At 36.2% G+C, this 26,678-nt stretch overlaps 1 protein-coding gene across 4 annotated transcripts in view; it reads left to right on the top strand.

Annotated features, from left to right (window-relative positions):
- The window catches only part of AKT3 (AKT serine/threonine kinase 3), a 410,275-nt gene that overhangs the window by 126,463 nt on the left and 257,134 nt on the right, over positions 1-26,678 (top strand). Inside the window, exon 2 of one of the 4 annotated variants that reach the window (XM_074262536.1) lies at positions 4,277-4,360. The exons of the other annotated variants lie outside the window; for them this stretch is intronic. The gene's annotated coding sequence lies outside the window, so the exon portion shown is untranslated. The remainder of the gene's footprint in view (positions 1-4,276; positions 4,361-26,678) is intronic. 4 annotated transcript variants of the gene reach the window in all.

Raw genomic sequence — 26,678 nt, 5'->3', positions numbered from 1 at the left:
ATTTTTTTAAAAAATAATTTTTATAAATAAAGGTCTGCATAAATGCCACTTAAAATGTTGAATAACATAATCAGTTTTGTGGTTTTTTATTTTCTGCCATTATCAATATGATAAAACAGTAATTCTTGGGAAAGGAAGAATTAACACACACACACACACAAAGATCAAGTAATTAAAGATATTCTTTCTTCTAACCTACTGGTCATAGATGAATAAAAAATAAATGATGAATAAAAGCAAGTTTATTAAGATGATATGGATATCAGAGAATTATGCCTTTCTTCAAGTAGTCAGACAATATTTTGATAAATATTTTATCATATCAAAAGTAAGAGAAAGAGAATCTTTATTTCCAAGTATTAAATATTACAATGATTTTTGTTTATAAGTATCTATTTGTTCTTCAAACTGGGTCACTTTGAGACCAACATGAGCATTTTTGAATGATAGTGGCACTTATTAATGTAAAAGATAGGGATTGAGCAGTGCTACAGATTGCTATTTTTAAATTTAAGGAAGGTGATAATACAGCTTTTGATAGGAAGATAAAGTAGATTTTAGTCAGTTATACAAATTCAACAAATACTGAATACCTATTAACTTCTAGATATTCTGATACTTTGCTACACTATGAATAAAAAGATTATATTTTTTTGAAATTTTTGATTCTAATAGATCCAATTTATTTATTTCTAACCAGCATGTAACAGGTTTTTTTTTTTTTTTTAATAAGAATGCAAATGATTTTTACTTTTGTATTTTGGAGTTTTAAGAGTTCCTTTTGTGAGATAAGCTAATCTGTAGTTTTGATTATGACCAATGTATGTCACAGAATAGGAAAATACCTGAAAATTTGTTGAAGTATTATACAAGATTGGATCAACAGGAATTTCTGGACAGCTTATTTTATACGTTGCTCAGGATTATCCCCTAGAATCCTGAGGGAGAAATAAGAGGCACCTCTGAGAACTCAGACTATCAATGTGGAAATGTTGAGTAAGTAGCCTTCTTGGGAGTGTTACCTTATTAACTAGGGCTGTTAGAGAGTGAATTGGTCTGCTCTTAGCTATTCTTCCCAATCCTGTCTAATCATTTCTATTCAGTAAATTTCAGAAAGTCTGCAATGGAAAGCTCATAAAAAGACAACAAAAGACTGGGAATGCATATATACAAAAGAAGTCTAGAAGAAAAGAAGCAAAAAACAATAATAAAATAAAATATACTCACTATGCAAGCAAAATATAGTGATAGAGGAGACAGAATGTATGAAGACAATCTAAAGATCAAGACTGTGCTGCAAGGTTGAACATGAGAGGAAAATAACAAAACCAAACCTTAATACCATAGTAAAGTAAAAGTAAAAAAGAGAACTGCCTAGAACTTTTGAACATAGAAAATTAAATACTAATTGAAAGACTTCATAGATCACCTCCAGGAGGAAACAAAAAACCTAAGACTGTAATCTAGTGGTTAAATTGAATAAATTTAATTCATTTCATAAACAAGTTCTATAAATCATTAAGAGAAAGATTTTCAAATAATCTAAGACTATTCTGCGTCCACTAGAAAAAAAGCAGAGGAAATGAACTATGTTCTAAAGAGCAATGGAGTTTAGGATGCAGCTCAGAGTGATTTATCATTCAAATCTGAACTTCATCATGCAGGACAAAATATAGACAATTGGTGATAAAGGAGAGTTTGAAATATTTTTAGAAAGAAAAGTGGAATGTGAGAGATTGCTTCTTGAACATCAAACAACACAAATGTAGAAAGTGAATAAATGCTTTAGGGAAAGATAGCAAGATTTCCTGACGTCAAATCCAGTGTTCTTCCCACTCTGTAACCTTTACTAGGTTCTCAAAAAGGGCAATTCATGTACTGAAAATGTTTGGAGACAATCATTATGTCACTGCTGTATGAAATCAATTTGAATTAACTTTCCCCACAAATATGTAGTCTTAAAAATATTTCTGGTCATTTTTGTACCAGTGATATAACATTCTTCATACATTGCCTTATAGTTTTTATATAAATAAGTAAAGATATTTTTCTTCAATCAAGAACATATATTTTATCCAGCTTTGTATTTTTTATCATATAGTGAGTGTTTTACATATATGTGCTTAAATAAGTGTTGAATATTTAGTTGAATGAGAGATTGGAAGAAGATCGGATTAGGGAATTAGGGAAGAAATTTCCTACTTAAGTGAAAAAGCTTGAAAACTGGATTCCTATAGAGAAGGTATTGAATAAGACCAGAAAAACCTCTCTTAAAGATATAGGGTGATGCATCACTGAATTGAACTTTAGAGTTAGGAAGACCTGAGTTCAAATTTGTCTTTAGAACCTTACTCAGTCAAAGGATATGAGCAGACAGTTTTCAGATGATGAAATTGAAATTATTTCTATTCCTATGAAAGAGTGTTCCAAATCACTATTGATCAGAGAAATGCAAATTAAGACAACTCTGAGATATCATTACACACCTGTCAGATTGGCTAAGATGACAGGAACAAATAACGATGAATGTTGGAGGGGATGTGGGAAAACTGGGACACTGATGCATTGTTGGTGGAGTTGTGAAAGAATCCAACCATTCTGGAGAGCAATCTGGAATTATGCCCAAAAAGTTATCAAAATGTGCATACCCTTTGATCCAGCAGTGCTACTACTGGGCTTATACCCCAAGGAAATACTAAAGAAGGGAAAGGGACCTGTATGTGCCAAAATGTTTGTGGCAACTCTTTTTGTAGTGGCTAGAAACTGGAAAATGAACGGATGTCCATCAACTGGAGAATGGTTGGGTAAATTATGGCATATGAATGTTATGGGATATTATTGTTCTGTAAGAAATGACCAGCAGGAGGAATGCAGAGAGGCCTGGAGAGACTTATATCAACTGATGCTGAGTGAAACGAGTAGAACTAGGGGATCATTATACACTTCAACAATGATACTGTATGAGGATGTATTCTGATGGAAGTGGATATCTTCAACATAGAGAAGAGCTAATCCAATTCCAATTGACCAATAGTGGACAGAATCAGCTACACCCAGAAAAGGGACACTGGGAAATGAGTGTAAACTGAGAGCATTGGGGTTTTTTTTGGGGTTTTTTTGTTTTTTTTCTCTTCCCAGATTATTTTTACCTTGCGAATACAATCCTTCCTTTGCAACAACAACAAAATTCGGTTCTGAACATATATGTTATACCTAAGATATACTATAAGATATTTAATATGTATGGGAATGCCTGCCATGTAGGGGAGGGGGTGGAGGGAAGGAGGGGAAAAACTCAGAACAGAAGGGAGTACAAGGGATAATGTTGTTAAAAAAAAAATAAAAAAACACAAAAAAAACTACCTGTACATATGTACTGTCAAAGAAAATGTTATAATTATAAAAATTAATTAAAAAAAAAAGAAAAGAAAAAAAGAACCTTATTCAGAAGCTAGACAAGTAATTTCACCTTTTTGTCTCAGTTTCTCTCCTGTAAAACAGGATAATAATAGCACCTTGCCTCTGGAATGAAAGAGAATAAGCATTTATTAAATACCTATTATGTGCCTGCTGCTGGGCATGGTTATTGGTGATTGTCCTTCATTCTTGAAGAAGACCAAAATGATATCATCACTGTTAAAGTTGAGTTAATCTTTGTCTAACTATGGGTTATTAGACCAATACAAGCTCAAGAATTCTCTGCCACAGGTCTGACAGAAATAATCCCTGTGAACATTTGGGGTAGACTCTAACTTTACACATCTCACATTTCTTCTGAGTTAATATATTTCTGCTTTGTTCCCAATTGATATACCCCTTCTTTGGGATGAGAGCACACCATTCTGGGCAGTCCTGTACCAGTGTGTTCCATGTTGTATAATCAGTTCTAAGGTTCCTAAGAGAGACCTTGAGAGTGTCCTTATATCACTTTTTCTGATCAACTTGTGAGCACTTGCCCTGTTAAATTCTTTATAAAAATCTTTTTAGCAAGCATATATTTGGCATTTGAACAATATGGCCAGCCCAACAGAATTGTTTCTCTGCAGTAGAGTTGAAATGCTTGGCAACTTAGTTTGATAAAAGACCTCAGTGTCGGGTAGGTGATCTTCAGAATCTTCCTAAGACAATTAAAATGGAAGTGATTTAGTCATAGTGCTGGTAGATTGTCCAGATTTCACAGACCATTCAGCAATGAGGGTTTCACAACTGGCTCTGTAGATCTTCAGTTTGGCACTCAGTCTAATATACCTCTTTTCTCCCACACTTTCTTTTGGAGCCTCCCAAACACTGAGCTAGCTCTGGCAATGCTTGTGTCAATCTCATTATCAATGTGGACATTCCTGGAAAGTGTACTACTAAGGTAAGTGAACTTATCCACAGCATTCAAAATTTCTCTATTTGTTGTAACTGATATGGATGGTGTGATGGTGTGATGCTGGCTGATGTTTTTTTTGGTGTTACTAATTAGGCCAAAATTAGTCCAAGCAGCAGAGAATTGATCCATACTTTATTGCATCTCAATTTCTTTGGCTGCATTGAGTGAGCAATCAAAGCAAAATGAAAAGTCATGCACTAGCATTCCCTCCATTTTACTTTTGGCTTTTAGCCTTTTCAAGTTGAAGAATTTGCCAATAGTCAATAGCTTATGTTGATGACATGTTTGTCCTCACTGAAGAAGGTGTTTGACACCATGGTTGAAAACATGGTAAAAGTCATGGGAGCAAGCACACAGCCTTATGACTGGGAAAGCTCAAGAGCTTTGTTCAAAACTCGGGCAAGCATGTCATCAAGTAATTGACATACTATATTGATAAACTTCATTGGGCAACTACATTTTGACATAATTTCCTGTAAGCCTCTTCTGAAGTCTTACTGACTCTCAGATAGATGATCTTTTTCCAGGTATAGGATATGCCTATTAAGGAGGACTCTGGCAAGAATACTGTCAGCAGTAAGATAGTGATCTTCTATGCCATTGCCACAAGAAAATCTATTTCCCTTACCTTTATAGATATGAACACTGGAGGCATCTTTGAACTCCTAGGGCATAATCTCCTCTTGCTATATAATCTGGAAATTTTCAGTCAGTTTTTGTTTAAGCAATGGAGCCTCACTTTGTAAATCTCCGTTGGAATAGAATCAGCACCAGGTGCTTTGCCACTGGAAAATAGTTTAATAGTATTCAAAATCTCTTCTTCAGTTGGAACTTTAGCTAGGGTGTAATTAATGTCAACCTGAGGTAAATGGTCAATAACTTCAGCATTAATTGATGATGGTCTATTGTGAACACTATGGAAGTGTTTTGCACATCTTTCTAGAATCATGTACTTATCACTAATCAATGTGACTCCATCAGAACTGAATAGTTGAAATGTACCATAGGTCTTTGACCCATAAAATAGCCTTAAATTCATTATAAAAAACATTTTGGGTTATCAGTATAAAACTGAATTTCATCTGCCTTCTAATTGAGCCAAGAATCCTGCATCATTCTTAAGTTTTGGTTTTACTTTTGATGATATTGACTGCTACCACCTTAAAGATGAATGAACCATCCTGCTGATACATCCTGTGGAGTTTTTGTTTTTCATCTAGCAGCTTCTGAATTTCCCCATCATTTTCATCAAAGCAGTCTTGATGTTTATGAGTGTTCTGACCCAGATATAAATGCAGTGCTAAATACCAAAGCTCTTGAAAGGGCTGGACAGCCCTTTTCTTGCTCCATGGTTGCCCACTCTGTTGGAATTTACCCTCCAAATTAGCAACAAAGTGTTCCTCTTAGAGAAGTGCTCATATTTATTAACATTAAATCTCCTGGTATTCTTTTTGCCTTGGGGCTGTCCCTTTTGTTGAACTTGAATATTTAGCTTGGAGAGGATATGTTCATTATCTGCACTTTGCTCCACACATTGCTTTTGTCACTTGCATCCTGAGTTGTCTCTTCTCCTTACAATTACACACTGTCTCATTTGACCCCTCCAAGTAACCATTGAAGGTAGATGATATTGTTATCATCTTTATTTTGCATTTGAGGAAACTGAGGCAGAGAGACTAAGTGACTCACCATGAGATATATAGTATATAGTATAGGAGATTGAACTTAAACTCAGATATTCCAAATTTCAGGTCCAGTGCTCCATTCTCTGTACTATCTGCTTTGTAAATCATAAAGTGCTATCTGAATGCTAAGTATTGTTATTTACAAGATAAAGTATGTAATTGTGTCAAGTAGATTGCTGGTATTTTATCAACTGACAGGCCTGGCCTGTCAAATTTGCCTTCATGCTATATCTTGGATATGCTTCCTTTTTCCTTCTCATTACTCTAGTACAGGTCCTCATCATTTCATGTCTGATCTTTTATAATAGCTTATTAATTGGTCTATCTGCCACAATCTCACCTCCAGTTCATTATACACCCAGCTTACCAAAGTGATTTCCCTAAAGTTTAGTTTTGAATATGTCACTCTTCTTATGCAGTAACTGTTGGCTTTTTATCACTTCAAGGATAAAGTACAAAATCCTTTGACATTCAAAACCCTTCATAATCTAGCACCTCTCCCTGCTTCCAGCCTTTTATGCTCTCCATCAATCCAGAGATACTGCTCTTTTTTGCTGTTCCTCAAATAAGACTCCTACTCTGGCTATTTCCATTGCCTTGTCCCTCATGCCTAGAATACCCTCCCTTTTCATCTATGCCTTCTGACTTTCCTGGGTTCTATTAAGTCCCAGCTAAAATCCCACCTTCTATAGGAAGCCTTTTCCTAATCATTCTTAATTCTAATTCTTTTTCAATTTATGATTTCCAGTTTGTACATGATTATTTGCATGTTGTATCCTCCATTAGATTGTGATTTCTTTGAGATCAAAGACTGTCTTTTACTTTCTTTGTATCCCCAGAGCTTATCATAGTGCCGGGCCTATAATAGATATTTGATAGAGATACTAGTTTATTGAAAATAATTTAATTTAGTTATGTGACTCCATAACTACCTTACATTTATACCACACTTTCAAAAACCTTCATAAATAACTCATCTCTGCTTAGATGATATAGTGGATAGACACTGGCCGTAGAGTCAAGAAGGACTTGAGTTCAAATTCCATGTCAGACACGTAACCTTATAAGCTGTGTGACCCTGAGCAAGTCACTTAACTCTTACTGCCTCCCCCCCCCCCAAAAAAAAAAAAACAACCAAACCAAAAAAACATCTAAAATATCTCATTAGATCTTCACATCAACTCTGGGAAGTAGTTGCTATTATTATCCTTTTACAGATTAGGAAACTGAGGAACAGAGAGAGGTTAATAGCTAACATTTATATAGTATTTACTATGTGCCAAGCATTATGCTAAGTATTTCACGGAAATATTGTACAAACATAGTAGAAATCATAAATTTATAGAAGGTGGGATTCACCAATGGAATCCAGGAAAGCCAGAAGGCAAAGATAAAGAAGGGAGAGCAAGGGGGACAAGCCAAAGGAAATGGCCAAAGTAGGAGATGCAGTGTCTTATTTGAGGAACAGCAAAGGGAGTAGAGTCTCTGGATTGCAGAATTCTAGAAGGATAGTATAAAGTTTAAGAAGGAGGGAAAAGTAGAACAAAGGAGGCTGGGAGAGATGCTAGGTTATGAAGAGATTTGAATGCCAAAGAAGATTTTGTACTTGATCCTTGAAGTGATAAGCCAAAAGAATTTATAGCCAAATAATGACAAATGTTGGAGGGGATGTGGGGAAATTGGGACACTAATACATTGCTGGTGGAGTTGTGAAAGAATCCAGCCATTCTGGAGAGCAATCTGGAATTATGCCCAAAAAGTTGTCAAACTGTGCATACCCTTTGACCCAGCAGCGCTACTACTGGGATTATATCCCAAAGAAATACTAAAGAGCGGAAAGAAACATATATGTGCCAAAATGTTTGTGGCAGCTCTTTTTGTTGTAGCTAGAAACTGGAAGATGAATGGATGTCCATCAGTTGGAGAATGGTTGGGTAAATTGTGGTATATGAAGGTTATAGAATATTATTGCTCGGTAAGAAATGACCAGCAGGAGGAATACAGAGAGGCCTGGAGAGACTTAAATCAACTGATGCTGAGTGAAATGAGCAGAACCAGAAGATCACTGTACACTTCAACAACAATACTGTATGAGGATGTATTCTGATGGAAGTGGAAATCTTCAACATAAAGAAGATCCAACTCACTTCCAGTTGATCAATGATGGACAGAGGTAGCTACACCCAGAGAAGAAACACTGGGAGGGGAATGTAAATTGTTAGCACTAATATCTGTCTGCCCAGGTTGCATGTACCTTCGGATTCTAATGTTTATTGTGCAACAAGAAAATGATATTCACACACATGTATTGTACCTAGACTATATTGTAACACATGTAAAATGTATGGTATTGCCTGTCGTTCGGGGGGAGGGAATAGAGGGAGGGGGGGTAATTTGGAAAAATGAATACAAGGGATAATATTATAAAAATATATATATATATATATATACATATATATATATAAAATAAAAAAATAAAAAAAATATTAAAAAAAAAAAAAAAAAAAAAAAAAAGAATTTATAGCCAAAAGAGTGATATGATCAGACCTAAACTTTAGAGAAATCACTTTGGTAGCTTTCTTTTGAGCCTTACCACAGTTCTGAGAAGTAGGTGCTGTTCTAGTGTCTATTTTACAAATGAAGAATCTGAACTATAAGTTCAGTTACTTGTCCTAGCTTCACAAAGCCAGGAAATGTTAAAATATACTTAAGGAGATATTTGAAATCAGATTTTCCTGACTCCAGGTTTCCTTGTTTTAACCAGTGTGACACCCGGTTGCCTCAGAGGTTGAAGTGTTTGAGATATAGCACCAGTACATGAGATTTATGTTGGCATGTGAAAGGTTGAGAGTTCGGTCATGTGAGGAATTCACAATGGCCCTTCTCTTTGGCAAAAGATAGCTTTATTTAGGAGCAAAGGTGACAGACAAAATGAAGATATACAGACATCAGAAATAATAAATGTGAAATAGAGTTGAGAAAGCACATAACAAGGAAAGGGATTTTTTGTTAGGTTCTTACTAAGTGCTAAGGTTCTAACAATGGAAAAGACGAGGTCTCTAATGGAACTTACAATTTACCAGGAGAAAGGAAATACTCCATGAGTGGGAGTATACCACTTATTGGCAGGCTTTATCAAAAAAGGGATTTAGCACCCCAAAAGAGTTATTAGCAAACATAAGGAGAAAGACACCATGAGGCTTGGAGAGAGAAATGAGGAGAAAAGCCACAAGGCAGAATGGGGCCATGATGGGCATAAATGAAAGAGGTTCAGTTAAGATGGCATGGGCTATGAACAGATTTATAGGGGAAATTTACTCTTGGGGGTTTGGCATAACTTGGATTTCTGACTGGATGCAGCAAGTTGGGATTTACCCAGGACCTCCACAGAGGGTGGGACTATTAAGATTAAACTGATCCTCATCAGTGCCCCTTCCTTGCCTGCCTCACAGAGTCATCTTATCAGTACTTCAGTCTTTCTCTGCCAACCCCACTTAGTGACTCAGGACTTTATCTGATGGATTTTACTTTTATTATTTTTAAAGTAATAAGAACAATGAAACATACTTAGGTTAGTTCTCTAAAGAGAAACAGTCTTTATTAGACTTCATTGTAGCTGTATTCTTTTGTATCTTGATGTGAAAGAACCTAAGGTGTTGACAGTGGAATACAGAGAAAGAATTTAGAGTTTTCTATCTCTATAAACAAATATTACATAATCAATTGGGTGTAACTTTTCAGTTGAATGGCTTTCTGACTATGGATACGTGAAATACGGTAGTTGGTTCATAGTCATTACTTTAGTAGTTATGTTTCCTTTACTCTGTGATTGTTTGGTTCTTAAAAAAAACCAAATCTTATTTCTCCTACCATGTAAAATGAATTTCTTAACACTGGCATAGATTTTGTGACATTATTTTAATTTAAATTATGTTATGATAAACATTATGTTCTGTGTAGATCATCACAAGAACTAAGTAAATTATTCATAATATTCATTTGATATTATAAAGCGAATTTTGTTTTTTCTGTTATTCAGTTAAAACACAAGTTGACATTCATTAATTATAAGATATTTATATCATATTCAATAAAGTTGGTTATATCAAAATGAGAATGGGATCGTGGTATTTTATATTTTGGAGAAATAAACAAGAAGTTAGATTTATATTTGTCATGTTTATCATAATGCCATTGGTAGTCTGTATTGTAATATTGTTCTTATTAGCTCATAATTTATTACCCAAAGTGCAGGAAAAATTTGTAGGTTTTACAACTAAAAAATTCTTCTAATAGAAAAACTAGACATTGTTTAAAATCATATTGGAAATAGTTAAAACAATTTCTATATTTTTAAATTTAAGTGCTTTATTGTCTTTTTTAAGACATGAGCTAGGATTCTTAGATGGATTTTTTTCATCTCTTAAACTTATGAAAGTAATTGGAACAGTTTATTAACTCCAAAGAAGCTTTTCTGTCTTAGGCCAATTTAATGATATGGGTAGTACTCTTACTTGGCATTCAGATCACAGTTAAGCACTGGTCAGCTTGTAGCCTACACTGAGTTTTAGGATTAGGCAAAGCCACTGACAAGGCAGCTCAGTTGTCAGGGTTGTTGAGAATATATTGTACAGAATTCTTTGAATACTTTGAATAATGGGGAGACTGAGTAGAAGTATTACTATGCAAATATAAATGAAAATTTTGTAGTGCTATTCTGTAAAAACAAACTTTTAAAAAAGAGCTTATTCATTGTTTCATCTTTTTGTTCAATTTGTATGCATCATAGATGTAATTGGAGTTTGAAATAAATTAGCTGCATAATTCACTAATCATAACACCAATCTGAAAAAATTTGACAAATAGAAATTTCGTGCTAATTTTTTGTAGGAAACCTTTTCTAATCCTCATTTGTTTAGTCTCTCCTTCTGATGATTATTTCCAGCTTATTCTTTGTATAGTTTATTTGTAGTTTGTGTACTGTCTCCTTCCTTAGACTGTGAGCTCCTTGAGAGTAGGGACTTTTCTTTTGCCATTCTTTGTATCCCTAGAGCTTAGTACAGTGACTGGCACATGGTAGGTTCTAAATTAATGTTTATTGATTCACTGGCTGACTGACTATAACTTGCCCCTTATTTTTTTATTTTTTTATTTTTTTGTTTTGTTTTTTTGTTTTTGTTTTTAAAGCTGATTTGAAGAACCTCTGTCTTTTTAATACATTCAATGAGGCAATATTACTCTGGTTACTGGAGCCCAGAGAATAATTTAGCCCTTCTGGAATGCTTTGATTGCCCCAATTAGTGTAAAGCCTCTGAAAGTTAAAGATAAAAAGCAGCTGAAGAGCTGTGTATAATGGTTGGTTAATCACTTCATTAGGATTCCAATGGGCTGTAATACAGGTGATATCATTGTTTATCCCACAATTAAAGAGAAAAAAGCATGGTATGGCAAAAATAGAACTTTTTTTTAAAGTTTTACATACAACAGACTTTCAAATAGACATCCCAAATTCTTTCTGAAGATGATTCCCTGCAAACAGTTTATCAGTTGTTAACAACAAAGATAGATGTGTTGTTTAGTTTTGATAGCATGGTATTAATATTGGCCATTTTAATTTAGGGGATTTTTATTGCCTCTTAGTGTTGTCTTTATTTGTTCATGGTAATTCTTATTCTTTTGTTTTCACTTTGTTCATTTTATATTTTTGGTACATATTTTACCTTGTTTGACTGAATTCATATTTATATTTTCTTTACTATTCCATGAATACATATTTCACAGGGTTTTTTTTTTAGCCATTCAAGTATCATTGAGCACATAATTTGTTTTTGCAAATAATGCTGTTATGTACATTTCTATGAATGCAAGTTCTGTTACTGTCAGTAACCCTGGAAATAATTCCTGGTAGTGGAATTGATAAGGTAAGATTTGGGGTACCCAAATGAAATTGAGGTCTAGTGGCAGGTTTGGAGTACAGGGGGTCAAATGGAGCTCCCCTGCAACTCAGGATTCGGCACAAGCATAGGGAGTTAAATAAGGTCTAGTGGCGGCACATGAGTCCCCTGTAAAGGAATTTACAGGCCCCAAAACCTAGATTGATAAAAGAGGTTTATTATGGGGTTTGGAAATAAAGTTAAAGTCTAGTTAATAAAAGTTGTTAAGTAAAGAGAAGAGGGCACCGGAAACAGTGTTCCGGTGACCAGAGAGTCCTTGGTGCCAGGCATGGTGCTGGCATATTTTGACCCTCTGCAAAAAGAGGACTCCAGCTTGGCTCTTTTATAATGAGAGATTTAGCTAAAGGGGCCTGTGGGTGGAGTCCCAAGATGGTTCAGATCTGATGGGGGCTGGGACAAGCCCAGATCTCCTATTGGAATTCAAAGGAGTGCTTTTGACCAGCATTTGTGAATCAAAGGTCCTACCTTCTAGAATTGATAATGCATCAGCTAGGAGGGGTTAGGAATCAGAAAGGAATAAATCAATCTGAAAGGATTAGTTTCTTAAAGGGACCACAACCTGCTTCATTCTCCCCTCAAGCAGTTAAAACTTAAATTCATTTAAGAGGAAAAAAAAGGACTTGGGGCAGAGTCTCTTATTGAGACAGAATTGAAGATTTTCTCCTTCAAGGATTTTCTGAGTTCCAGGTTCTCCTCTTAAGAATCTCTAGATCAAGGGGCAAGAACAATTTAATAAAATTTCTACTACAATTCCAAATTAATTATATAGACTAACTGAACCAATTCATAAATTATCAACAGTGAACTTTTGAGTCAACAGTGAGTTTTTCTTGTACTTTGCCATTTCTGCCAAAGTGGTATATATGAGGTTATTTTAAATTTTATTTCTCTAATTATTAGTGATTTTGAATAGTTATAAGATGGTTTATATTTCTTCTAAAAAAGCATTCATTATGACTTTGTTCTTATTTTTTACTTTGATGATTTTTTTCGCTTTTAAAAAATTAAATTAACTCTTATTAATATTTTTATTAGCTTTTTGTTTTCTCATTTTTTCAGTCTTGTTATAATAGCTCTTAATTTCCAGAATTTGAAACCCTGGGCTTGTTTAGGTATTACTTGTTGACATGTTGAGTTTTTGTTCTTAGTGTCATGAATGGTTCATGAATATTTTCAATATTTTTATTAACATAATTGCTTTATTTTTTGCAAGGATTATCTTAGATATATGTCATAAGTTTTTGTGTTTGGTCTTATAATAATAAAATTATAAATGTTGTAAATTACAAATGATATCTGCTGATATTCATTTCTTAGGTAATATCCTAGACTTAAAAGCTATAGGACATAGTTTGGGATTATAATTCAGCCATTTAATACTTTTGTAATCTTAACCAAATCACTTGATCTCTTTGGTACCAGTCTTATCTATAAAATCAAGGGATTGCACTATGTTAGATCTAAGTCTGATAAATCTGGGTTTTCTGTTGGGGTATTACTTATTGATAATAGTTTTTATTGTGTTATGTGATTTTGCCTTTCCCCAATTTTAGTGCTCTTTATTTTTTAGCATGTAATACTCTGTTTTTGTAAAATTTCCATTTGATGCCGAAAAATTAAGATTTTTAGTCATTAGACCACAAAAGATCATGTCTAGTTTTACTCAAATTTGATTCAGATCATTATCTCTTCTCTTGATTGATTTCAGCATTCTACACAAAGGGAAGTTTTGTTTAGCTTCATAAAAAGTTTTACAATCTTGCCCCAACTTATTTTTCTAGCTTTATTGTACATCACTTTCTCATATGAACTCTACAGTTTGATTGAGCCAATAGGACTTGTTTCCCAAAATTGACTGTTTTTTATGCATTCCAACTCTGTCTCATGGAAACCTCTTCCTTCAAGGTGCAGTTCAAACACCATTTTGCATATGAAGCCTTTATCTAAAGCCTATAAGGGCAGGTAGGTATTGTACGGTTTGGAGCACCAGCCCTAAAGTCAGGAGAACCTGTGAGGCGACTCAACAACAAAAAATGCTTTAGTTGCTGTTGTTGTTGTTTTTTTTTTTCCTTATTATTTTTCATTAGTTTTTAAAATTTTTTTTATTTTTAAAACATATGCATAGATAATTTTCAACTTTCACCCCTGCAAAACCTTGTGTTCCAAAATTTTTCTCCTTCCTTCCCCCCAGCTCTTCCTTTAGATAGCAATCCAATATATGTTAAACATGTGCAACTCCTCTATACATATTTCCACAATTGTCATGGTGCACAAGAAAAACAAAATCAAAAAGAATAAAAAATAGGAAAACAAAATGCAAGCAAGTAACAACAAAAAAAGTGAAAATACTATGGTGTGATCCACATTTAGTCTCCACAGTCCTCTCTGTGGCTGCAGATGGCTCTCTTCATCTATTGGAATTGGCCTGAATCATCTCATTATTCAAAAGAGCCACATCCTTCCAGATTGATCATTGTATAATCTTGCTGTTCCTGAATACAATGTTCTCTTGGTTCTATTCACTTCACAGTATCAGTTCATAAAAGTCTGTCCAGGTCTCTCTGAAATAAGCCTGCTGATCATTTCTTATAGAACAATAATATTCTATAATATTCACATACTATAACTTATTTAGCCATTCCCCAATTGATGGGCATCCACTCAGTTTCCAGTTTCTAGCCACTACAAAAATGGCTGCCACAAATATTTTTGCACATGTGGCTCCCTTTCTCTTTTAAGATCCTTAATCTCCTTTAAGGATGCAGGTCCAGGTCCACTCTGGATCAAAGGGTATGCACAGTTTGATAGCCCTTTGGGCATAGTAACAAATTGTTCTCCAAAAATAGTTGGATCAGTTTACAACTCCAGTAATAATGTATTCATTTGCATTTTTTTCATTCATTCTCTTGAAATTCTTAGCTTTTTATTCTTCCAGATGTACTTTTTTTTTTTTTCTAGTTTTGTAAAATAATTTCTTGGGACTTTGATTGGTATGACATCGTGTAACTTAGATTAATTTAGGTAGTATTGTCATTTTTATTATATTAGTTTGGCCTGCCCATGAGCACTTGATATTTTTCCAATTGATTAGATCTGACTTTATTTGTGTGAAGTGTTTTGTAATTCACATAATTCGTGACTTTGTCTTGACAGGTAGATTCCCAAATATTTTATGTAATCTACAGTTATTTTAACTCTAATTCCTTTAATTTCTTTTTTCTTCTCTTATTGCTAAAATTAACATTTCTAATATGATAATGAAGAGTAATGATGATAGTGGGCAACCTTGTTTCACTCCTGATGTTATTGGGAATGGTTCTAGTTTAAACCCCATTACAAATGAGGCTTGCTGATTGTTTTAAATAGATGCTACTGGTCATTTTAAGGAAAACTCCATTTATTCCTCTGCTTCCTAGTGCATTTAACAGGAATGTGTGTTGGATTTTGTCAAATGCTTTTTCTGCATCTATTGAGATGATCATATGATTTTTGTTAGTTTGGTTGTTGATATAGTAGTCAATTATGCTTATAGTTTTCCTAATATTGGAATCAGTTCTGCATTCCTGATATAAATCCTACTTGGTCATGTTACATTATCCTGAGAATAACTTGCTATAATCTCTTTGCTAATATTTTATTTAAAATTTTTGTATCAAAATTCATTAGGGAAATTGGTCTATAATATTCTGTTTTGAATCTACCCCAGGATTTTGGCTTTTAATCCAGTCTTCTGTCTACTTCTGTTTAGTGGGAGAATTCATCCCACTCACATTCACAGTTAAAATTACTAACTTTATTTCCTATCATTTTGTTTTCCCTCAAGTTATATTTTTCTCTTTTATTTCCTCTTTCCCCTTCTTCCCCATTGTTTTGCTTCTAACTACCAACTCCTTCAAGCAGCCCTTCCCCTCTTACAGCCCCTTGCCTTTCTTATCCTTTCCCCTTCTACTTCTGTTCTCTCTTCTATTAGTCTCCCCCTTTCCTTTCCCTTTTCCCCTCCTATTTCTCTATAATGTGAGACAAATTTCTCTGTGAGTTAAATATGTCTGATATTCTCACTTTGAGCCAAATCTAATGACAGTAAGGTTCACAAAATGCTAATTCCCCTCCATTCTTTCCCTCAATTGTAATAGATCTTATTTGTTTCTTCATGAAATGTAATTGACCCCATTTTATCTTCCCTTTCTCTAGTTTCTTTTTTATATCACAATAAAATCGAATTATACTTAAACACCTTCTAAGTATACCCATAACAGAGATACAGTTCTGAACATATCATCTTCCCATATAGGGATATAAACTTTAACTTTTAAAAGAAAAAAATATTTTTTTTTCTTTGCTTTTTACCTTTTTTATGCTTCTCTTTAATTCTGTATATGAAGATCATATTTTCTGTTCAGCTCTGGTCTTTTCATCAGAAATAAATGATTCATTGAATGTCCTTCCTTTTCCATGAAAAATATAATGCTTAATTTTGCTAGATAGTTGATTCTTGGCTGTAATTTAAGTTCTTTTGCCCTTTGGAATATCATATTCCAGGCCCTTGTGTCCTTTAAAATAGAAGCTGCTAGGTCCTGGATAATCCTGATTGTGACTTCTCAGTATTTGAATTGTTTCTTTCTGGCTCCTTACAGTATTTTCTCCTTCATCTGATAATTCTAAAATTTAGATACAGTATTCCTTGAAGTTTTCATTTTGGGGTCTCTTTCATGAGGTGATGGGTGAATTCTTTCGATGGCTATTTTTACTCTCCAGTTTTAGGATATCAAGGCAGTTATCCTGAAACATGTTGTCTTGGTGTAATGTCCTGGTTGGTTTTCCAGCCTTCATTTCAGCAGAGTAATCACCACAAGAATAGCCAGAGATAAAATCCAAAAGTCTTTATTGTCTCCTTGCTATCTGGCTTGGCTATCTTTCTGGAAGCCTTCAGACAGGACTTGGTTTCAGTGGGGGAAGAAGGAGGACAGTTCAGCCAACACAAAGGTGGGAGATGGAATGACTGTCTCTGGCTGAGTTTGTCCCAGCTTATATACTCTCTTATAATTACATCATCGTAAGTGTGAATCTTGTAGAATAGGTGTCACTCTTGTAGAACTATATTAAGTAAGTACGTGTACTGAATTAGAGAACTCTTAATCACCATATTAAACTAGATAACCATTGTCCTATCAATTCCACTTGTTGTAAGAATCCTTGCCTAAGTATATTTTTCCAGAGTTCTGGCCCATTATATCTTAGCTCTTTTTTCATCATGGTTTTCAGGAAGTCCTACAGTTCTTAGATTGTCTCTCCTAGATCTATTTTGCAGGTAAGTTGTTTTTCCAGTATGGTATTTTACATTTTTTTCTACCTTTTTCTTTTTTGGGGGAGGGGGAGGGGAGTTTTGTTTGATTGCTTCTTTAAGTCTCCTTGAGTCATTCACCTCCTTTTGCATTTGGCCAATTGAACTTCTAAATGAAATACTTTGTTTATTTAAATTTTTTTTTTTTTTTTACATTTCACAGAATTCTGTTTTTCAGCGAGTTGGTTTCTTCTTCCATTTCATCACATTTATTTTGTAAGGAGTATATGCTTTATCCATTTCGTCATATCTATTTTCTAAGGAGCTAGGTGCTTTTTCCATTTTTCTGAATCTGTTTTTAAAGGAATTTTCTTCAGATAATTTATTTTTCTTTTTCCAAACTCTTGCAAAGTTCTTATTTCCTTTGCCTATTTATCTTCTAACTCTCTTTTAAGATGCTTTTTGAATTCTTCTAAGAGAGCCTTGTGAGATGGGAATCAACTCATATCACTCTTGGAACTTCATCTGGAAATGATTTGCCTCTATTGTCCTCAGGTGTTGGGAACACAATATGTAACTTTGCTTTTCCTTGGTAGACCTTTTCTTCTCTTCTTGTGAGAGGATGATGGTGATTCAAGGAGACTGAGAGGTAGTTGCTGTTCTCAAATCTCCCCACTGAGAGACCATTGTGTTAGGTTCTTACTAAGTGCTAATGAGATAATTGATGTTTGAACAATTCTCTAGTTCTGGCCTTTAAAGGGAGTTTTACCCCTTTGAACTTCTGGGGAGGAGCTTAATGTTTAAAAGGAACAAGTTTATTGGTAAAATCAATTTTCCCACAAGCCCTTGTGTTATCCCATGCCCATTCTCTGGGAGGATAAAAGAGGGCGGCACTCTAGAGATGGAAAAATCTACTCTAGGTCAGAGTCTGGCCGGGAGATTGAGTTGAGACAGCAGATCTCCCAGAGAGTGATCAGCAGTCTCTGGAGACAACAGAACATTGCATATTGGCGTCCACAACATGGGACAAGGACTTATTCTGAGCCCTTCAGAGGAGCTAGTCCAGACCTTTGCATTTAAGGACTTATTCTGAGCCCTTCAAAGGAGCTAGACTGGACCTTTGCAATTTGGTGCCTGAATAGGGACCGACAAGATCCTGATTCTAGTGGAAAAGCCTCCAATCCAGATCTCAGTCTCTCTGACCCAGAAGTGTGAGTAACAAGGAAACTTTGTTTAACTTTGTTAAAGAGCTAAAGTAGAATTTCAGTGAAATGGGGCAAATGCCTTCTCTTCAAGGAAAATGTTTAAAGAGCATTATCAAGGATATGAAAAGCCGAGGATTGATTATAATTTTGGAGGAGATTACTGAACTTTTAAAAACTGTGCAGGTCATGTCCTTGTTTTTCTCTGGAAGAAGAATTGGATCTAGATGAATGGGAATTAGTAGGAAAGCATTAGGTGAACACCACAATTCCAAACCAAACCCAATTTCCAAAGATACACTTCATATCTACAATTTAATCCATATGGCTTTAAAAATTGTTATTCTAAAGGAAGAGAAGAAGGAGCAAAATGGGGAGGTGTCAACTAAACTAGGTGAAAAGGATGAACCAGATAACAATGAAGTTAAGTACAATTCTGAGAAACTGGAGCATTTCCCATCTCCTCCCTTCAGGGGTGGAGCAAGGAGGAGGAGGGGAAGAGGCAGAAATACAAACAGAATCACCTGTTAAGCAGCTTATGACAAGATTAGAAAAAGCATTGGTTAAAGCTAAGAAAGACAGGATATAAGTGATTTTATATATGCATGTCTTGTGATTGAAGATATTGACTGTGTAGGTCAAAAAAGGAGAAGATATGCACCTTTAGATTTGAATAAAATTAAAGATTTGAAAAAAGTTTGTACCCTTTATGGGGCTACATCAGCTTATGTTAAAATGTTACTAGATGGTTTGTCTTATGAAGTCCTAACCCCGAATGATTGGAAATCCATAGCAAGGACATGTCTGGAACCTGGACAGAATTTGTTATGGCTTGGGGAGTTTCATGAATTATGTAAGAACCAAGTCAGATTTAACACACAATTCACTTTTAAGCAATTAGCTGGTGAAGGTCAGTACGGAGAGAATTCAGAACAGATTATATATACCATGGCAGTGTATGAGCAAATTGCTAAGGCTGCAATAAAAGCTTGGGGTTCCCTCCCTGAGCAGAAAAATCAGGGAAAGGCTTTCACTAAAATAAAGCAAGGTCCCAATGAACCTTTTGCAGATTTTTTGGGACGTTTGCAAACTGCTGTCAAAAGAACCATTGGAGAAAATGCAGCTACAGAAATAATGACCAGACATCTGGCTAAGGAAAATGCCAATGAAATTTGCAAAAGAATTATATGGGGACTAGACAAAGATGCTTCTTTAGAAGAGATCATAAGACGCTGTGCTACAGTAGGAACAAATGCTTTGTACACCTGAACTATGATGAACATGGAAAGACAGGGTCCCTCCTGGCAAGGGACTTCTAGAGAAATTTAGTTGATGTTTCCAATGTGGAAAAATTGGACATCTAAGAGCTCAGTGTAGTTATGGAGGTAGAGTAAGAAGACAGGGTGAGAGAAGACCTAAAACACCATGTCCAAAATGCCACAAGGGTCTCCACTGGGCCTCCAAATGTAGATTGACCCAGGGAAATGAGAGGCAGGGCCCAGCTTCAGCCCCCCAAGTGGGGCATGATGGCATCCGAGGTTACATCCAGAGAATTTTAAGACATGATCAATCAGCCAAAAGGCAATCAGATGGAAGAAAGGGATTGAAAATTAGGAAAAATAGAGTTTTGTGCAGTAGAGACTACTGAGATACTCCCTAAAGAAGTGAAATCTGTTCCTGTTCAGCCTATGGATCCTTTGCCTCCGGGCACAGTAGGTTTGGCCATTTCACCTTCTAAGAGCGCTTACAAAACACTGTCTATTACACTGATGTGGGAAACTGGAGAATGTGTAGCTAATATCCCAGTCACTAACACAGGCAGACAACGTGTGATTTATCAACCAGGAGAAGTAGTAGCATCAGGCTTATTGTTATGTACCCCTAATAAGCAACCTGGTGATAGTCGCCCAGATTCTGACTCCAATGAACAAATCCAGGAATATATTGGACAGCAGCTGTGACAGCTGACCGACCTATGCTTACTATTTATATAAATGGAATACCATTTGAAGGATAGGTAGACATGGGTGCAGATCGTACAGTTATTAGAGGTGCCAATTGGCTCAGTCACTGGCCAAAGATTAAAGCAGACACCTACATGTCTGGGGTAGGAGGATCAATAGCTGCAGAAGTTAGTTCTAGGCCTTTGAGATGGATATTTGAAGGTGAAACAGGAGTTTTTACTCCTTTTGTGGTTGAAAAAATCCCCATCAATCTGTGGGGAAGAGACATTTTACACCAGATGGGATTACAAATAAGCACTTCAGCTTTTTAGGTAGAGCTACTGTTGAAGGCCTACCTGCACTTTCACCAGTTCCTATTCAGTGGAAGACTGATTCACCAGTGTGGGTAGAACAGTGGCCCTTAAGAAGTGGTATAAAATTCAGGCCTTATTAGACATAGTGAATGAACAACTTGACCAAGGACACTTGCGGCCTTCTCTAAGTCCTTGGAATTCCCCAGTATTTGTGGTGAAAAAGAAATCTGGAAAATGGAAGATGTTAACTGATCTAAGGAGAGTAAATAAACAGATGGAAACTATGGGAACTCTTCAACGTGGACTTCATCTCCTACTCAGTTGCCAAGAAAATGGCCTCTTTGGGTTATAGACATTAAGGATTGTTTCTATTCTATCCCTCTAGATAAGGAGGATTTGAAAAGATTTGCTTTTTCAGTGCCTAGTGTTAATTTGGCTGAGCCTATAAAAGATATGAATGGACAGTTTTGCCACAGGGAATGAAAAACAGCCCTACTATGTGCCAAATATATGTTGCTGCTGCTCTTGCTCCAGTAAGAAAAGCATTTCCAAAAGTTATATTGTTATATTATTTGGATGATATTTTGGGATGTGTGCACCTGAGGAACAAATGTTAGAAGCATGCCTACAAAAGACCATGGAAACACTAAAGTACTACAAACTGCATATAGCTACAGAAAAAATTCAAAGACATGCTCCTTTTCAATATTTAGGATATGAAGTATATCCTAAGACACTCACAGTATAAAAGCTTTCTTTAAGAACAGAGAAGTTGAACACCTTAAGTGATTTTCAAAAATTAATAGGAGATAGCCAATGGATGTGTCCAGTGTTAGACTTAACTACCAATCAACTGCAACCTCTGTATGACATTTTAAGGGGAGATGGTGCTTTAAATTCACCATGCCAGCTTACAAAAGAAGCACAAGAGCCTTTGAGAGAAGTTGAACTGGCTTTATCCAATGTGGTTGAAAGAGTCACTCAAAAACCCTTGGAAATACCAGTTTTTGCTACAAAAGAGGCACCCAGAGCAGTCCTTCATCAAGGAGACAGTGTGATTGAGTGGGTGAGCCTCCCAGCACAACCAGAACAGAGCCTTACTCCTTACCCAGTGCTTGTGGCTAGAATTTTATTAAAGGCCATTAAGAGAGTAGTACAATTATCTGGGGATAAGTCCTGAAAAAATATACATCCACTAACTACACTAACGCACAAATTAATGTATGCTGTGAGACCATCCCAGAAAGGGAAATTTTATTGGCCACAGCTCCAAATTTTGCACTTGGGTCTCCATTAAATTTAACCCAGCTACTACATAATTGACGATGGATTTTAGAAGAAAAGGTTTCTAAGGTTCCTCTTAAAGGACCAACAATCTTTACAGATGCCTCCAAAGAAAATATTTGTGCTGTATACTCTCATGATTTAACCATAAAGAGAGTAGTCAGGACTCCCTTTCAATCCACTGAGCAGAATGAATTATTTGCTATCATGCTAGCTCTTACTTATTACCCTGGAGATGTAAATATAATTACTGACTCAGCCTATTCAGTAGGTGTAGTACAAAGAATTGCTACAGCCCAAATAAAATTTGCAGCCTCTAATATTTATCAGCTCTTTAAGGAACTTCAAGAGCAAGTGAGAAAGCATCCAGGCAAGATTTATATCTTGCATGTCCACTCACATAGTGGACTTCCAGGTCCTATTTTTGATGGAAATTCAAAAGCAGACAGCTTTTTAACTATGTTAGCCAGTACCCCTTTATTTCAGGAAACACAAGAATCTCATTCTAAATATCATCAGGCTGCTCGAGCTTTACATTTACAATTTGGAATAACAAGAGAGGAAGCTAGGAGAATAGTAAAAAGCTGTACAGCTTGCCTTCCTTTCCACGCTCCTACACTCCCTCCAGGGAAGAATCCTCGTGGTTTGAGACCCAATGAAATCTGTCAAATGGATGTGATCCACTATAAATCTTTTGGTCATCTGTCTTTTATCCACGTGGTAGTAGATACCTTTTCAGGATTCACTTTTGTAGTGCCAACAGCAAAAGAGACAGCCCTAGTGGTCACTGAATTCCTTATCCAAGCATTTGCAATTGTGGGTGTGCCACAAGCAATAAAAACAGATAATGGACCTGCATATTCTTCTAAACATTTTGCATACTTTTGTGCACAGTATAAGATTCTACACACTACTGGAATACCTTTTAAACCGCAAGGTCAGGCAATAGTAGAGAGAAGAAACAGAGACATTAAGACACTCCTCCGAAAACAAAAAAAAGGGGGAGCCACAGGTAATCCTAGAGAACTTCTAAATTTAGTTCTCTATACCATTAATTTTCTAATTTTTGACAAAGATGCACTGGCTCTGGCAGACAGGTTTTATAACCCACCAGAAGGGCAGTGTCCAGTGCAAGCAGCTCCACTGTTCTTAGATAATCGCCAGGTGATGTGGAGAGACCCAGAAAGTGGTGAATGGAAGGGACCAGATAGGTTAACTGCTTGGGGGAGAGGGTTTGCTTGTATTTCTTCAGATGGAGAAGGAATCAGATGGGTGCCAATGAGTCATATTCGCCTTGTCCATCAGAGAGAGACAGAAAAAGAGAGAAATACCTCAAAACAAAGGAGAAAAATCTAAGAAACATCTGACACTGAAAGAGCATGGCTAAAAAGAAGACTGTTAAAGAACTTTAAAAACCAGCAGAAATCATTGGACTTCCTAACACAAGATGAGACTAATGGACAATGGACTTATGGACATTTATAAATTCTCAGTTTATGATTATTTGATCATGTTATTTGTTACATACTTCTAGCATATGTTATGTTACTATGTGTTTATGTAATTATGTGTAATGCCTCCCATATTGATGTATTTATGTTTCAAGGGGGGAGATGTTAGGTTCTTACTAAGTGCTAATGAGATAATTGTAGCGAGCTATCGTCTCCAGAAGCTGCCGGATCGCTCTCTGGGAAGAGATCTGCTGTGTCTACTCAAATCTTTAAGACAGATTCTTCTTCCTGTAGTGAACCGTTGTCTCCAGGCAGTTGCTGTTAACTCTTGTCCTTAGAAGTGACTTCCCTTCCTGCAGAGAGCCCCGTCAGGCCTGATGTAATGCAGAGAGTCTTCTTCTTTCTCTGAGAGTCCTCTCTTTTATTCTCCCAGAGAATGGGCGTGGGATAATGCAAGGGCTTCTGGGAAGAACCACCCCAGCCAATGGGCTTGCTCCTTCTATCAAGTCAACCTGAGTTCTCACCTTGTAATTGTCCAGAAAACCTGAATTCTCACCTTGTCACTGTCCAGACAACCTCAGTTCTCACTTAGTAATCCTAACATCTCCCCCTTTCTTTTGATTTAGAACATAGGACAGTCATGACCTTGAAACATAAATCCATCAATATGGGAAGTATTACAGATAATTACATAAATTACATAAGCATATAGTAACATAGTAACATAACGCATGCTAGAAGTATATAACATAATCAAATAATCATACATTGAAAATTTATAAATGTCCATAAGTCCATTGTCCATTAGTCTCATCTTGTGTGAGGAAGTCCAATGATTCCTGCTGGTTTTTAAAGTTCTTTAACAGTCTTTTTATTAGCCATGCTCTTTCGGTGTAAAATGTTTCTTAGATCTTCTCCTTTATTTTGAGGTCTTTCTCTTTTTCTGTCTCTCTCTGATGGATAAGGCGAATATGACTCGTTGGCACCCATCTGATTCCTTCTCCTGCTGAAGAAATACAAGCAAACCCTCTCTCCCAGGCATTTAACCTATCTAATTACCTTCTATTTACCACTTTCTAAATCTCTTCTCATCATCTGGCAATTACATTGGAATTGTTTGCACTGGACACAGCCCTGTTGGTTTAAAAGGTCTGTATTCTCCCCAAGTGTAATCCATTTTTGCAATCTGATTGCCTTTTGGTTGACTGATTGGGTAATCCCTTTCTGCCATGTGATTGCTTTTCTTCTGGTTGATTAAATCAGAGTCCTGGCCTTCTAAAGGCTCTTTGGGTGTAACATCAGCTGCCATCATGCCCCAAGTCTTTTTTGCCTGGGGCCCTGGACCTGGGCCCCTCATCCCATTTCCCTGAATTATTCTACACTCTGATGCCCAATGGAGTCCTCTGTTGCATTTTGGACATGGGGTTTTAGGTCTTCTTTCACCCTGTCTTCTCACTGTATCTCCATACCTACACTGAGCTCTTATATGTCCAATTTTTCCACATTGAAAACATCGCCGAGTTTCTCTAGAAGTCCCTTGCCATGAGGGACCCTGTCTTTCCACATTCATCATTGTCCGGGTGTAAAAAGCATTTGTTCCCACTGTAGCACAGCGTCTTATGATCTCCTCTAAAGGAGCATCTTTGTCTAATCCCCATATAATTCTTTTGCAAATCTCGTTGGCATTTTCCTTAGCCAGATGTCTGGTCATTATTTCTGTAGCTGAATTTTCTCCAATAGTTCTTTTGACAGCAGTTTGCAAACGTCCCACAAAATCTGCAAAAGGTTCATTGGGACCTTGCTGTATTTTAGTGAAAGCCTCTCCACGATCTTTCTGTCCAGGAAGGACACCCCAAGCTTTTATTGCAGCCTTAGCAATTTGTTCATATATTGTCATGGTATAATTAGTCTGTTCCGAATTCTCTCCATACTGACCTTCACCAGCTAAGTGCTCAAAAGTGAATTGTGTGTTAACTCCTATTTCCAAATTGCATCTGACTTGAATTTTACATAATTCATGAAATTCCGCAAGCCATAATAAATTTTCTCCAGGTTCCAGGCATATCCTTGCTATGGATTTCCAATCATTTGGGGTTAGGACTTCATAAGACAAACCATCTAGTAACATTTTGACATAAGCTGATGTAGTCCCATAAAGGGTACAACCTTTTTTCAAATCCTTAATTTTATTCAAATCTAAAGGTGCATATCTTCTCATTTTATGACCTACAGAATCAATATTTTCAATCACAGGATATGCATGTATAAAATCACTTATATCCTGTCCTTCTCTCTTAGCTTTAACCAATGCTTTTTCTAATCTTGTCATAGGCTTAGGCTGCTTCACAGGCAATTCTGTTTGTGTTTCTGCCTCTTCCCCTCTTTCTTCCTCCATCTCTGAAGGTGGGGTTGATGTGGGCCTGTCAATAATCTGTTCTCTAGGCAGGGTTGAAGCTTCTTCAAGAGAATCATACCATAATTCCTCATTTAAATCCTCTTGCTCTAGGGAAAGATCTTGATCTTTCCTTTTTTCCTCACACTTCCTCCTCTGTTCATTTTTAGAACTTTTCCTTCTCCTACAACTTGCTTGATAGTTTAAGGCTAATTGAACTATGTTGTAGATATAAAATACTTCTGCAGAAATTGAACGAGGCCCATTTTTTGCTTGAAATTCTTTCATTTCATATCCCACTAGCTTCCATTTATCTACATCTATCTTTTCTTCCTCTAAGAACCAAGGGGATGTGCGTCTTAATGCAGCCAAGAGTTTAGCAATCTGTACCCAGGTTACAAGTAAACTCTGCTCCTCAATTATCTTGATTATACTCTCTATAGTACCACTCCTGAATGGAGCTGAGGTTGCGTCTGGGGCTGAGGTTGAGTCGGCTGAGGTCCAGGGATTGAATATAGCTAACATCTGCCCCATTTCAGCTATAAGAGATTCCTGGTTTAGCCCTTAACAAGTTAAGTTCCTTATTTATCTATTAGCACGCTCACTTAATCTTTAACAAAGTTTCCTCGTTACTCACGGTTCTGGGTCAGAGAGACTGAGATCTAGATTGGAAGCTTTTCCACTGGAATCAGGACCGTGTCTGTCCCTGTTCGGGCGCCAAATTGCGAAGGTCTGGTCTAGCTCTTCTTGTCAGGATAAGCAAATGTCCTTGCCCCACGTGTGGACGCCAACTGTAG

The sequence above is a fragment of the Sminthopsis crassicaudata genome, chromosome 4 (assembly GCF_048593235.1).
Source record: "Sminthopsis crassicaudata isolate SCR6 chromosome 4, ASM4859323v1, whole genome shotgun sequence".
In the NCBI taxonomy this organism is placed as follows: Eukaryota; Metazoa; Chordata; class Mammalia; order Dasyuromorphia; family Dasyuridae; genus Sminthopsis; species Sminthopsis crassicaudata.
The sequence above is the reverse complement of the archived record's forward strand: the minus strand, read 5'-3'. Positions and strand labels throughout refer to the sequence as shown.